Raw genomic sequence first — 15,551 nt, 5'->3', positions numbered from 1 at the left:
CACTTACCAGAAAACACCAATACAGTATTTTTGTTATACTGGTATTTTATGAGGCTTAAAAAAAATATACAGTAAAACACATCAGAATGTAACAATATAAAGGGGTAAACTGACTTTGCTGATGAGAATAACAAACCTGTGGAGGTTTACACCTTAGAGTGTTTAGTGCCTTACTGGAACAAAAAATGGGCAAGAGCATAAAACGTTACATATTACTTTAAGGCAAACAGAACTCATTCTATAAAAAAAAAAGTCAGTTGGATGAATCTGACAATTATGCTATGCCAAAAACCAGCTAATACAGATGAGAGCATGGACCTGAATTCAAGCTGAACTGAACAGCAGTGGTAGTTAGCCTTGCAGTAATTTCGTGACTCCTCCATCACTTTACATTTCTAGGCCCTAGTTAGGGCAAACTGTAGAGCGAATGGACGACAGCTCACGGACGAGGGGTCTGCGATGATGACGGGGGCTCCTCTCACCCTGAACTGTTCGCTTTAGAACATGAGCCACGGTGCTGCGCACAGCAACGAACCGCTGTCAGCCCGCATCAGCTGCATCAGCTGGGCTAGGGAGAGTTCACATAGCCCCTCCTAAGGCAACTCTGACTGCTTACGCTGCGCTGGAGCATTACTAAAGTTAAGAACTCTCGGTATTAAAAAGGTACTACACAGCGCTACATGTGTACCTTTCAATCCACTCTGATGAAGAGACAGCGCACGGAGATGCTTTCCGAGGAGGACAGAAGGACCTGAAATGTGAGCAGAGTCACGCTCTTGATCCCTGCCTCCCTTTAAGGAAAAAAGCCATGTAAGGCTTTTTGCTGCAGCAGATTTCAACCCCCAGGTCATACTCTGCTCATCTAAGCAGTGTGCTGGAGGAGGGGAGGGAGGGATTGCTGCCCGCGCTGCTGTCCCACCTGCCCGGGAAGGGAGGTGAGCAGCTGTCCCCTCTGCTATTTGGGCAGCCTCTGACCTCCTACCTCCCCGCAACGGTGCAAAGGTCAGATCTCAGCAGCCCTCCACGAAGGGCAGAAATGGCACGCACAGACTCCACGTGCGTGCTGCCCATCCCACGTGCTCTCCAGCCACGGGCCGGGATGTGTGGCAAGTCACCACCTTGGCAGGATAGCCGGGCACAACACACTGCTCTCAGCATCTGCCCCGCAACCCGCTTTCCACGTGGAAACCTGTGCACACCAGTCGGAAAGCAAAGGGGTGCTCGTGAAACATCCAGCGGTTTAGACACGTCGCTGTCTGCCCCGACCTGCAGCGCTGCAGACCAGCTCTGCGTAGAGCTACACGACGACCCAGTGCCTGCCTTACCCTAGCCAGCCCATGCCCGCTGCTGGAGCTGAGAAAACTAAAAAAACCCAAACAAACCCTCACTGTTACAGAAAATACTCTTAAATGGTGAACTGTGAACAACCAGCGGTGTCTGGCTGGGAATATTCTCTTGGAGCGTGCTGAGTTTATATAGTTTTAAAGCAAATTCTTTGCTGATAAGCATTTGTTAGAGCAATGCAGCAGTGCTGAGACACCGTAAAAATGAAGTCTAACCATGAGGAGGAGCACAGGCAGTGGTACCGGATGGGGGGCAGATGCAGAATTTTCTCTGCTCTGGGGCAGAAGAGTATTTTTCCTCAGTGAGGAGCTACTGCCATTTCCACTCCTCCCAGCTCTTAGGTAGCAAATGACTGGGATGAGCAAAGGATTTCATTTGCTTTGACTTAACTTTGACTTAACTAACTGCCTTCTCCATTTCGTCTGGTTTCAGGAACAAAGATCCCCACATACCTATTCACAGTGGGAACTGTGTGTAGGAAAAGCTAAACATATTAAGGAATATCTGCTTGCCTGCATTAGCAAATGTCCTTATTAGCTGAGCTCAAAATGAGTTTTTGCTTTCTTTGTAGGGACAATAATGTACTTGGAAAATGAGGTGGTGTCCTTCCAACCTGTCACAGTGTGGGTATGTGACACTATGCCATATGCCACGCTGACAGACGGAGTTCAGTGTGGAGAGGTATTCACAAGCCAGTCTTCACAAGGATATTTCCGTATCGATGGAGCTTGAACTTCCAGAGAAGGAGGAAGAGACTTCCAGACCTCCATGGACCATCTCCCTTCACTGACCAAGATCTAAAATGGACTAAAACATTTTAGCAATCCAGAACTGGGTTATGCAGAGAAACACTGCATCTATGCATGGGACAGAACTGAATGTGTGAAACACATTTATCTAGAAATTATAAACAAAAGCTGTGACCTTCCTTAAACCCTGTTCAGCTGTGTGTCAGAGTAAATTTTATCCAAGTAGCAAGAGAGTGAGAATTTTATCCAAGAGTGAGAATTTTATCCAAGTACCCAACTAGTCCCTGGGCTTCAGCACTACTGTATTTGCATGACACTGTCAAGACACATTATCACAGATTTCATACTAAAACATAATTTATAACATCATTCTGCGTGACAAAGCTATGCAGTTGCTAGGAAGCTTATAAAGAACACAGCACAACTACTAAAAGTAAAGAAACAAAAAAACTGCTGCGTTTGAGCTTAGTTCAGCAAAACTAGCATAATACTTCCGATTTCCAGCTCAGCTGTTCATCCCTCCCTAATCCAAATAAGTAGCTATATTTGTGAGCTTTCTAAAAAAACTTTTGATTCTCAGCAGCTGCACATACACAAAAAGAAGGGATTAAAAATTAACCAGTGATTGGCAATCTGAAACTTCCAAAACTCTCCTCCATTTGAAAGATGGAAATTGAAGAACTGTAGCATTCGAACTGATGTAAAACACATTTGTTATCAGATTTAATGATCTATTACTCTGCAGATAAATTAATATAGTTAAAATAGAATTGTATAGATAGCTTTTTAGCTATGACATCAAAAGTATTTTGCATGTTCTCTGTTATCGCATGATAACAGTTTCTCTGTTATCAAGGCTTCCAATAATTTATACGCTGATAGGTAATAAATGTGATAAGAAAATGAAGAAAACTGACAAAAAAGAAGCGGAAAAATGTTGAAAACCTTACACTACGGATGACAGTTACGCTAAGAGACAAAATACCATAAAAAGATCATGCAACCCAAACCCTGAACCTCAGCTGACAACTGCTGCACATCAAACTGAACCACTACCACATCTATACTACTAGAAATCCCCATCCAGCATCTTTTGCTGAAAAAACACGCTTCTAGTCCAGACACATTCCTATGATTAGAACGACTTTTTAAGTAAACCTGCATGAAATCTGGAAGAATCCCATCCAAAAGGGAGAGGAAGCAAATGAGCATTACAGGAGCACGAGCAGTTGCAACCCCTTTTTACAGGCCTACGGAAGTCTCTCTGTATGAGCAGGCAGTTGGGCTTCGTCTAACTGAATACAGATGTTTGCAGCTGCGCTGGTTGTCACGGCTCTCTTTACAGTCAGTAGAGAAAGACCAGTGCCTCTTGGGCATATTGATTCCCATCTTACAGTAAAGCTGTAAAATCCATGAGATGAACTGTGCCCTGCACAGTTTCTGGAGAAGCCAGGATGTCGCCGTGGAAAGCAGATCGGAGGCTGGGAGAGTAGTAGTTCTTCTCAGCGCTGGCTCTGAGCTGCAGTAGGGTCTGTCCTGACTCTTCTACGGCACACTGAGCACATCTTAAATGGAAATCCCTGAGGTTTTTCAGGTATGCCATCTCTGTCAGTGATGGAGGACAGAAGCCAGCATGACCGAACCCAGAGCAGACAACCAACTGCAGGTCTCGTTTCAGAGCTCCGACATAAACACACAGAAGCTCTCTCCAAATACAATGGGATTTCAGTTCATTTTCTTCAGGCCTGAAGTGCTGTTTACTCAAAACGAAATACGTAACGCAAATTCAGCCTAGCAATCACGTCTCAAGGTCCTCTGAGATGAATTGCTTACTTCTTCTACAGGCTATCTATTGGGGAATAACTGGATTTCTCCCCTTAAGAAGTAAGGAGTAGGAAGGTTTCTTCTAAGCAATAGTTCCAATGAAGCACATCCTGGATTTTGAGGAAGAAAATCACAGTGCCAAAGCACATTTGCTCACATCTGGTTAGTTCTTATTTCACTCTACAATACGTTACACTATCATTAAATATTTTCATATGGTGTTACATGAAAAAGAGTATCTCTTTGGGTACTTCAGCAAGATTTCTGCTTGATTCTTTTAAGTATCATCCATTGTACTGTACAGTTGTTCCCTGTTTTGTTTTGAATACTTCAACCTGTAAAATTTGTTGTAATTTGCTTTATGTTCTTTTCCAGATGCTGGAAATGCGCAGACAGGACCGGCGCAGTACCGTGACGAAAGCGAGTGTGTGAGAGAGAGGGCATTGCTGTGCTGGTCCAGCTGGGCGTCGGGAAGATAATGCACAGAGACCACTGCCGGTACAATGTGATGCACGTTATCATTTTTAATGTAGTTTGGTTACAGCTTACTGTATGTATGTATGTATGCAGGTTTGTGCATCAAAATTAAAGTTGAATATAAGTTTAAAAAGCTAAATGCAAAAATAGTAGTGCAATGTGAAAATAACAGATTAGTAGCAGTAAACTCAGGAAAATGACTGAACAGTCTTTAGGAAAACCACTTTTGTACATACACAGCTACACTTCAGAGTACAGGGAAAATAAAACTCAAGGCTAAAACTGGAGAGAAGATACTGAGTTGCCTTGTAACATAGTTTGACATATAGGATTTGACTCAGTGGATGATAGACCAACTTGCCTGTAGGCTTTGGGTGACTTTGTGCCAAAATTAGTAGACTTCTCAGTGAGAGCTTGCATGGAACTATCACTAAGGGAAATCAGATCGGGGAAGAAAAACAAAAATATGTGTTAAACATTGCTAAAACAATAAGTTTATTCATCCTAATCGGGTCTGCTTAAGACAAAAGTAGCCTGATTATTTTTCAGGGTACAAGAATGCTGTGAGTATCCTTCTTTAGATCTCCGCAGGTTGTATGAGTAATTACATGCTCTTTGCACTTGAAGATTAACAAGGGTGCACCTTGTACATTTATTCTCTCTTAGACAAGCAGGATGTTTCCTATTTTAGCCATGGCAGCTATTAGATAAGAGAGTAATATTTTGAACTGGAGTGTAAGGGAAAAATATACAAAAGAGATATTGCAGAGCTTAACTTTCATTGTAGCCCTTCATACTTTCTTCCAAGCTCCTACAACTCACTGTCAGGCTATTGTACCCAAGCTACTATACATGACACGCTCTTCCTTTACTGAGCAAAATCAAAAAGGCATTCATCAGTACTCAGTACGGTATGGAGAAAACAGACATGTCTAGCAGCTCATAAAGCCACCCAGCCAAAACCAGCATCGTTATTTTCTTTCTGTTGTGCACACTGCTGACCTGCATTTAACTGTCTGGATAAAGAGATCCATCCAACCGTGCTGGAGGTTTCTGGTCACCAGTACGTAGCAACAGAAGGAAGAGATGACTACCATCGCTGGACAAGAGCTGAGCTCTAACGCTGGCTTGGCCAGTGACCTCCTGGGTAACCTTGAAAAAGTCGTTTCAGCTCTCAGTGCTTTCATCTGTGGCTGTTTTGCTCATAGCACTTTAGACCAGCGCCTGCTTCTTCCTGTGCCAGCATACTATTAAGGACTTAGTGTGGCCGGCAGCTCCTACAGCTAACAGCAAATGAAAAAGAAAGTCGAATAAAATATTTCAGAAAAAAAACCTTAGCAACGAACTGTGTTATCAATTTATCAAAAAATACATTATCCAATAAAAACCTCAGTTTTCTCTTTTTCCCCTGAGTATTAAAAGCACAGATATTAGCAATACGTAAATAGTATGCAAGCTATGTAACACAGTGTAATGCAAAAGGCACCTGTACTGTTACTTCCCACAACGCCCCAAACTCCTGGCCAAGCAGTGCTAACCACCTGTTGAACTTTGGGCATGGTAGGACTGTATAAAATGAGCATCAAGATACAGCAAGCTCTCCAAGGCTTTCACGTGACAAGGTCAAGTTTCTCCTTGGTTCCCCAAGGCCTTCCCAGCAAGCAGACCATCAGGAGATATCATACTGGTGAGTAATGGCAACAGCTTTATTACTAAGAGTTTCTTTGCTTTGTAAACAGATCGCTGCTTTGATGTTTTATTACGCATCTTGAAGACGTCCTAGGTTATGAACACTGCCTGCAGAAATACCTATTTTATCACTTTTTCATTAGCGGAATCCTTTCTACTCCCGTACCAGCTCTCAAATACCGGTTTGTTTGAAACCAAGCCTTGCGGCATCTGGCCTCCTTGCACCCTGCGTGTGAAATGGAGCACAGGGTACCTCCACGCCAAGACGCCCTGGGCACGCAGGGCCTCTGCAGGAGCCTCTCACAACAGCCTCTGCAGGAGCTCCCCACAGAGCGGCTCCAAAGCACGTGTGGAAGACAAGTGGGAAAACCACACAGCATTTTCAGAGCCTTTCAGTGCTGGCATCTGAGTGTTATGGGGTGATTTTTAAAATTTTTCTCTTCACTGCTATGCCACCTGAATAACAACTGCTTGTATTCTCTGTAGTCTCTTAGGGTTGTATCTGAGACACCCAAACTCTGAAGGACACCATAATTAATAATTAACTGTTCATGAGATGGTGAAAATGGCAACAAAGAAAGAGATGCTCAGAGAACGGGTGAAAGCCTCCATGTACGACAGGGTACGGCTTAGGGTTGGAAGATGGTCCTCACACAGGAAGAGAAATGTCAGTGGCCAAGAAAACAGGACCCACAATAATGGAGGAACTCGGTGAAGAGTTACTGTTCTCTGCAAACAGGGGGGGAAAAGAGCTCAGCTTTGCAGCAGTGGGAGCCTTGCTGTGGCTGCAGAGACCACAGAAATGCCCCAGGAGGTGGAGAGAAACTGAGGAGGACAGCAAGCATTACCCTTGAAGAGCAAGCTCCATCAAAGCTGCTTCTTGCTCTCCATTTCCACACCTCTTCCTTCCTCCCTGCACTGGGCACGGCAGCCTCCAGCTCCACCAGCCCTGCGAGCTCCAGCAAACGCCCCGTTGGGGCAGCAGACCGCCCGCGCTCCTTCAAACCCAACAGGGAGGAACCCGGGGCTTTCTCTGCGCTGAGCTGCACCGGCACAACCCAAACCCTGTCGCCTCCTGCTGCTCCAGCCCCTATGGATTCTGAGAAAAGTTGGTAATTTTGGATTTAAAAGAAAATAAAGAAAATTTTGGGAACTGCGCATGGTTAAACAACTTTCCACAGAAAGAACAGGAAAGGGAAGCAGGCTCCCACTGCCGCTATTTCTAATCCGCCCCCAGTTCTCGCTCCTTAGATAAAACTTTCAGAGGCTCCTTCAACCCTGAACAGTTTTGGTAATTCAAGTCGTAACTCTAGAAGTAGCTTTAGCAACTTAACCCCCTCGTTACATGGGATTAAATATGAACATACTCCTACTGCAGAGATAGCAGACAATATCTATCCTCTTCTTTAAAAACATGAAAAAGTATGTTACACAAATTTGATGGTCAAAAAAATATTCTTCTGAAGGAAAAAAAAAATCACTAATCCCTGCATTTGCTCCTTCCCTCCACATTTTACCCTCATTTCTGTAAGGGGGAATCAATTTCTTTACCATTCCTGACAGTTAGGAGGCATTTAGATAATATACCCTAATTTGTTCTAAGGGGATACGGGCTTGGGTTTTTGGTTTGGGTTTCATTTGTTTTTACAGATACTTAAAAAGCCCTGTAGTAAGAGAGCTATACCACATATTAAAACGAACGGCTCTGTCCTTCAACTGCACTAAAGCAGGAGTCAGCTACTGAATATTCAGAGCCAATACAAAAAAATGTTAGAAATGGAACAAGGCCCCCACTAAAATACCCATTTCAGCAGAGAAAAAAACCAGGAAGCCCTGATGGGCCCTGAAACTGTACTATATGCTTCACAAGGGAAGGTCGCTCAAAAAACAAAGTCTGAAAAACAGGTAAAAAAGATGTAGAGAAGATTCAGTGAACAAAGCTGAAATGACTGCCCGGGAGCTTTGAGAGGAAGAGGACACTTGCAGTCTGATCTGCTCCCATGGGCTTCTGCACCTCTGCAGAGCACCTTGCAACTGGAGAGGCTTCTATGCCGGGACAGGGGTGTCTGCCTGTGCGCAGATCACGCTACACCCAGGTAACGTTACAGGCGTAACGCCGCAGGTATAGAAAGTAACACTATAGGCAAGGGGGAAACAGGCTGAGGGACGTCACTGCCAACTAGTATTTAAAGGATACCCACTGACCCAATGCTCATCGATTGCACCTTTATAAAAGATTCCAACCACCAGAAATCTGACAGAAATATTCTAATTTTTCCTTTAGCGGGCAACTTTTTACAGGCAACTTAACAAATGCTCCAGCAAGCCTCTGTTTGTTTCCTGAGGTCCTTACAGTATTACAGTATACTGGCCTCCTCACTCCTGCAGCCCCACCAACCTTGCCACATAAACCAAATACATACACCAATACCTATGTTGTTGCACGGGCCATGTACAGTTGGTAAGAGTAATAAATATCAGCTCATCAAGGTCATGCTTTTAACAAAAGCATCTGTCAATTCCCAATCATGTCCCATCACTTAATACTAGAAAGGCGCAACCTGTTTTTCATGGTACCTCTAAATACCATCTGCTTAAGTATCTTCAGAAAGTTTGAACCGAGAGTCATGGAGGACCTATAATTTCTCTTCTTCTGAAAAGGCCTAGCAACATTTCTGTTTGGTTCAATGAAAAAGTGCATCTGAAATGAAAGTGTCAAAATGCAAGGTAAAAGAAAAGTTACAGAAATGAACTAGGAAGTCCAGAGCAAGTAGTCCACAAAATAATTCCTTTCACGCCCCCGCCACCTACATACACGCAGCCCGTTGACCAGACTATGGGGAAAGTAAAACTGTTCAGACACCGTATTCCAAAGCCTGGCAGTACGGACTTTCATCTAAAGCCACGAGAAATGCCTCATTTTTCAAATGCCAAATGATAAAGTGAAACAATGCAACAACTTCAGGGCTCCTACATGACATAATGCTACACACCATGAAGCCATCAATATGATATAAGACACTGATAATTATCACTCCAGAGCACTCTCAGATTGAAAGAAAAATTGAATGATAGACAAAAAAACCCACTCTTTACTGTATGTCATTTCATTGGTATAAACCGGAATAATCCTGACTGCTTCTGTTTCAAATGACTTTGTGCAGAGAAGTCAGGGCAGGCAATGGCATTCTGCATCTGCACAGTATCACCAGGTTTTTACCCCAAATAATAGAGGTGAAACGGTGAATAGCAGAGCAAGTCTGGACTGCTAAACTAATTAAGTCTCTCTTGAAAAGGAATCCAAACAACAGCGAGAGCTCACGATACTACAAAGCATCCTTTTCAGAGGTATTTCATTACACTTGGCTTTCTTCCTGGGCTGAGGTCCAGAAATATCAGCATTGCCTTTTTTTTTTTTTTTTTTCAAGAAATAAGTTGCTTGAATAATGTGCACCTTGTGCACTGCATTGAAACAGATGATCACTCATCCCCTTGAACTCTTTTTTTCCATTCTGATCTTTCTCCCCCAAGTTATATGAAAGTATTTTTTCAATTTTTTAGCAGAAGCCTGAAAACAAACTTGTGAATTACAAACAAAAATCTCACAAAAGGCAGAAAGACCTTTTCTTGGCAGTTCTATATTCACTCCAGCGATCCCACCTCACTTCATGATGTGTACCAAGGAGTGTACAAAAACCCAAAGATGACCACAGCCCCACTGCAAAATGACGAAAGAAAAGTCTACCCTCTACTGAAGCCCAGCTCGGGTATCTTCCCCGTCCCCGTGGGGAAGGCAGGACAGAGACACTCAAAGGAAACTCCCCACTCCCATAAAGACATCTCAGATCTTTTCTCTTCGACAGAAAAACGTCTGCACCCAAATACTTTAAAATTACCCCTCTGATGTGCCCTTTGACTACTTCCCTGTCCCAGAGGGAATTTCTCATGCCTTTTAATTCTTATCACCAAATTCAGCACCGCTGACTCTGATCTTGTTTGAGGGCAACGATCTAGTGAGAACTGACTTCAGCCAATATTCAAACAGGGTAACTTAAATAAATATAATATCTATGTCTTTGCGACTCAGAATCATCATGACAATTTAGTATGTAGCTTCCTCTTTATCGGCAGCGGACCATCTGGAAGATGCTGTTGAGTCTTGCTTTTTAGATGACATAAAATGTGAGTCCCTACCACTTGTGGCCTCTGGAAAATAGTTATTTGGGAACCTTTCGCCACTGTCACAAATTGCCAGGCAGCTTAAAATCTTTGAAAGGTACTTGCAATTGTAACTTTAGTTGTAATTTCTGCTTCGCAAGTGGATACCCAAAGGGGACCGTGGCGTTTTCAGTGGAGGCTACAAAGCCAGCTGTAGCCCTGGATGTATCCGCTGCAGTTTTCAAGGCCAGTTTAGACACACTTTAGATGTTGAGCACAGCTGCGTCTGCTGGCTTTCCGAAGCGGGGGACATCTTCTTCTTCTGTATTCAGTTACTCACAGAATAGCCCGTGACTAAGGGTGCAGGCTGACGTCTGGCCACAGAGTGGACTTAGCAGCTCCGAGCTGTGAGGGCGGCCGGCCACACGTTCCCTCACGCCTCTGAGCTGTCCTGACACAGCCCTCAGCCAATTTTGCAGCCAGAGCTGTTCAGCAGTCTGGCTTGCTGGTGTGCCTGCAAATGGGGAAAGAACAGAGGTTCTTGCAGCAATCCTTCTGCGCTTTAGCTATTGTTTCCTTTCATCTCCATACCACTTTACAGCTTTTAAACATTATATTCATGCTAGGCCATAAATGTTGAATGCTTCCTCTGCTACTTAAACAGCAATCTAAGAGAGCAGCTTGAAGTACTATGCCTCATAAAAATGGAGCTCGTCATGGAGGAGAAGGAAAAACATTGTAAGCTGTAATAGTTCTGAGAAAACGTTGCTGAAAGATATATAATCCAACCTGACACTTGAAGTTCTTGCCACAGAGCATTTGATCATAAAAGAAAAAATATGATTTTTAAGGTCTATTTTCACATCAGTGCACTATACATCCTGTCAGAACAAACGGTGCACTAACTTAAATGATAAACAAAAAATATTCCATTTTCACAGCCAAAGTATTTCCATTCCAACTACTAAGTGTAAAAATAGAGCTGTGTAACAATGAGAATATTATATCATAAGAGAAATTTTATATCTCAGCAGAGGACAGTATGAGGTTATTACATCTCCTTAAGCCAGAACAAAACAATATGAAAAGACTGACCTTTCTGTCCCACCTTGGGTTTCAAACATCATCTGTTAAACAAAGGCTCAGTGACGTAAATCAAAAGCAAATCACACACCTCAACATGTCACTCCACTAAAGGACAGCACTAGGTTGTCCTAAAAAGAGCAGCAGCACGGCAGCTGTGGGTGAGGAAGAGCCAGAGAAGCGAGCACGCCCACGGGGTTCCACACTGAAACCACTCTCGGGGTCACCATGAAACCCAACGATGTGGCCAAATGCTTTGCAAACCAAGGGATGGCAAAAGAGGGCTTTTCACCAGCACTAGATTATGGATGTTCTCCTACCGTGAGCAGGTGAATAAAATCACTGTGTTTTAAAGTATAACAGCGGTAATGAAAGGGCTGAAAAGCAGAGAAGTTGTTTTCTACGCAGGAAAAGGAAAATGCACCTTTGCCTACTATGAATCAGAGCCCAGAGAGCGACAGGACGTGTACGTGGTGTGCACATGGGATGTGCCATACTCCAAGGCACAGCCTCCTCCTCCTCCTACCTGAAGGACCAGGGAGAAGACCGCACGGTTTGTGCCAGGGGTGGGAGCCCACAAGAACCCTTCGGAGCAGCACTGCCTACACCCCCCTGTAACATGTATGACCTTCCCCTTGGGCGGAGATGGAGCGCTTTTACCTGGATCACGCTGCACCCATGCTAAGCCGTCGCCCCACGCTGTGCTGTCGCCCCACGCCACGCCGTCGCCCCAGCCGCACAGCACGAAGGGCAGGGCTCACGGCACGCAGGCGGCAGCCCCCAATGCTCCACCGCTTCATGTGGGAAGCCCGGAGTCCCGTTCGCCCGGGTGAGGAACGCGTGCCCAGCGCCACTGCCGCGGATCGGGACACACCGGACCTAGCCCCCCCCCACGCCACGTAACCCTCAGCTCCGTGAAACGCGGGGTCTCCCGGCTGCCCCGAACCGCTCCGCTCCCCGCCCCCGACGCCCGCTTCCCGCCAGCGGCCGCGGGCGGGCCCGCCGGGGCGCTCACCCGCGCAGCGCAGGCCCTGCGAGAGGACGGGGCGGCAGCAGAGGTCGCACCACCTTCCCGCCGCCGCCGGCCCGAAGCGGTGCGGCGGCTCCGGCGGCGGCGGCGGCGCCTCGAAGATGGTGCGGACGTGGCGGGGCCGCGGCGGCGCCGAGCGGCGGCGGCCGCCGTACGCGGGGCCCGGGACGCCGGCGGCCGCGTCCGGCTGCGGGAACATCGCCCGCGCCGCCCGGCCCCGCGGCGGCTTCCCCCGCCTGTCGCCCGGGGCCGCCGCCATGCGGAGCGGGGTGCGCCGGCCGCTGCCCGCCTCTCCCCGCGGAGCGGCCGGGCTGGGCGGCAGTTGACGCCTCACGCACATGACACCCGCGGGCGAGGGGAGCGGGGAGGCGGCGGCGGCGGGGCGCCGCACCGCGCCCGCGTCCTCCCCCGACCTGGCGGCCGCCGCTCGGCTCGGCTCGGCTCGGCTCGGCTCGGCTCGGCTCCGCTCGGCTCGGCTCCGCTCAGCCCAGCTCGGCTCGGCTCGGCTCAGCCCAGCTCGGCTCAGCGCCGCGCCGGGGAGGGTACGGGCCGGGGAGCGCGGCGTGGCCGCCGCCGGCTCCCCTCAGCGCCGCGCTGCCGCCGCCTCGCTTCCCGCGTCCTCTCACCGTGAAACGTCTCGGGGAGGAACGACCGCAGCCGGGGTCTCTGAAACGCAGCCGGTCTGCCGGCCCCGTCCCCCTGGCCCGCCGCCGCGGAAAGTAGATGTAAGCGGCACTTTTACCTGCCGCTTTCAAGGCATTCACTAAGAACGTGTATTACAAACTGAAGATGTGAAGCGTTTCCAGGAGCTTCGTTTTCCTACCGTAGATAAAGCAATAAAGAACTAATAATACACTGCTTGTGGCGACTTCGTTCTTTTGCGTCCCAAGCTGAAGTTTCCACGGGAAGCGCCTCCGGCAGCCGCTGCCTTTCGCGGCGGCTGGGAGCCCTGAGCTCCGCCGCTCCCGCCGGCAGCCGCCCCGCGCCGGCCAGGCAGCGAGCGGCGGCCGCGGAGGGGAGGGAGAGGCGGGGGCAGGACGGGCCCCGGCCCCGCCGATCGCTCCTCCGAGCCCAGCTTCCTTTCTTGTAGCAAGCTGGCAGCAAGTCACAGCACCGTAAGCAAAGAAAAGCCCGGATCTATCAAACCTACAGCTTCAGAAAACACTGTCAGTGAGCTACTACTGCATTTTGACTGTCACGTCTCCCAGGCGTTAGAAACATCGTCTGTTTTAAGGCAGCCTTGCACAGATTTTAAGCGGTATGAAGTGGGATGTAGCCCGGCTGTAAGGCGTTTTCAGGGTGTGGAGATACAGGATTTGTGAACAATTCAGCTGCACATTCACGCAGAGGGTTCCAAGGAATGACAGTGAAAAAAAAAAAAACAAAACAAAACAAAAACAAAAAAGGGAAGTCTTTTCACCTGATTTCTTTAAAGACTGTGAACTGCTCCTGTCCGCCTAAATCTGAAGCTGCTGTAGGGCTCCCATGGCCATCACCACGGGAGCAGCAGTACGATTGTGCCAGCGTCATCTTCTTTCACCATGAGTTAGCAAATGTGCCTGCCAAGCAGAGCTAAGGGCTCGCGTAGCCAGGTGCCAAGCTCAGCTCCCCCCAGCACGGCGCAGGGCTACACGGCCGGATGCGCTTGCTCACAACCAGCTCTGCAGCTGCCAACAAACCCCGCATCGTACGGCATAAATGTACTCGAGGATGCTGAAGCAACTCTCATGCTGGTACGGGAGGAGCTGGCAAGAGCTGGTGATGCACTTCGGTAGGTTCTCATTAAAATGATCTGCCTAAGTTACGTCAAGCAGCTAGTCCGGGAAATGTTTCCCATGGCTAGGCAGCAGTGACACAACCCGTTCCTTGATGGGAAAGCTGTGGAAGCCTGGGTAGTCACAGGCTTCACGGGACGCTTGTGTAAGTTTTCAAGAGCAGAATACAAGTCCGAGCAAGGGCAGTATGCCTGTCTTCGTAGCACGCCAGCAGCTCGACCTGCTGCTGTCAGTCTTCCTTGTCAGTGGGAAGCAAAGTTCTCCAAAAGATGTGCATCTACAACTACTGCTGGCCAGGCTTGTACCAGTGTCAAAATAGCAAGCTCCGCTGCGGGATACTAATCCTACTACATTTTTTTGTGATCAATGGGACAAATAACAAAAAAAAGCTGTTTAGAGCACAGAAAATTAAAAGGTCATGCAGCCTTGCCAATGGCAGAATCGGCCACAAGAGCTCCCAACAGTTAACCTGTTCCTAAAACCCCTCTTCAACCAATAGTGCTCAGCGCCCAGAACAATCTGTTCTGGCACTTGACTCTCCTTACTATTAGAAAGATTTTTCCAAACTTGTAGTCTGGATTTTTTTGTTCTGTGCACTACAATTTATATTCATAATCTCTAATCCTTTCACCACAGACACAGTGGTGAACACTGATCTTCTGTAACAGCCTTTAGCTGACCAAAGACTTTTGCTCCCTCCTTCTTCCAATTCTCTCTTCTTTCAGCCAGCCAACTCCCATTTTTTCCCATCACCCTCAGGTGAGTTTTCCAGACCCTAGCCCTTCTTTTTTTCTCCCCTAACTTCTCTTCAGGTGGCCAGTATCTTTTTTCATTTTTATAAGCCAGTTTAAAAGTGCTCATCATCAGGCTGGTCACAGGTAAACCAAGTTTTCCTCTGCACAGACTGGGGTGGGCGTCCACACCACTGATGTTCAGGTCCCTAGCTACAAGCCATCCCTGGTTTAGCTAACCAAACGTGGCTAGCCAAACCAATTACCATGCCCCCCCTTCCCTGGAAGGGATTTCACAGTAACAGCAGGCTATGCTGTGTAACTATATAATAGTTCTGTGTTTAATTTTACCCAAACAAGTTTATGCAACCGCAGTTTATTCCACATCTCCTCTCTTCTAGACTTCAAGCTTAAAAAACCCCAAAAGTAATCTCTTCCATTCAGCCTTTTTAATCCTTGCCATAGTGTTGTATACAAAATTATTCTATGACTACCACTTCTACAGCGATTAACTAAATTAGTACCGATTGACCTCCGCCAGTGGACTGTTTCACACCGAGCAGAGACTAGGAATTTTGCCACCGTTAGAGAGAGCTAATGTTGTTCAGAACACACGTCAGCAGAGTGGTGACAAAATAAATAAAAAGGATTAGTGGCTCTACCACATAGCCTACGCTAGTGGTTCCGTTGT

The sequence above is a fragment of the Mycteria americana genome, chromosome 1, assembly GCF_035582795.1.
Source record: "Mycteria americana isolate JAX WOST 10 ecotype Jacksonville Zoo and Gardens chromosome 1, USCA_MyAme_1.0, whole genome shotgun sequence".
In the NCBI taxonomy this organism is placed as follows: domain Eukaryota; kingdom Metazoa; phylum Chordata; class Aves; order Ciconiiformes; family Ciconiidae; genus Mycteria; species Mycteria americana.
The sequence above is the reverse complement of the archived record's forward strand: the minus strand, read 5'-3'. Positions refer to the sequence as shown.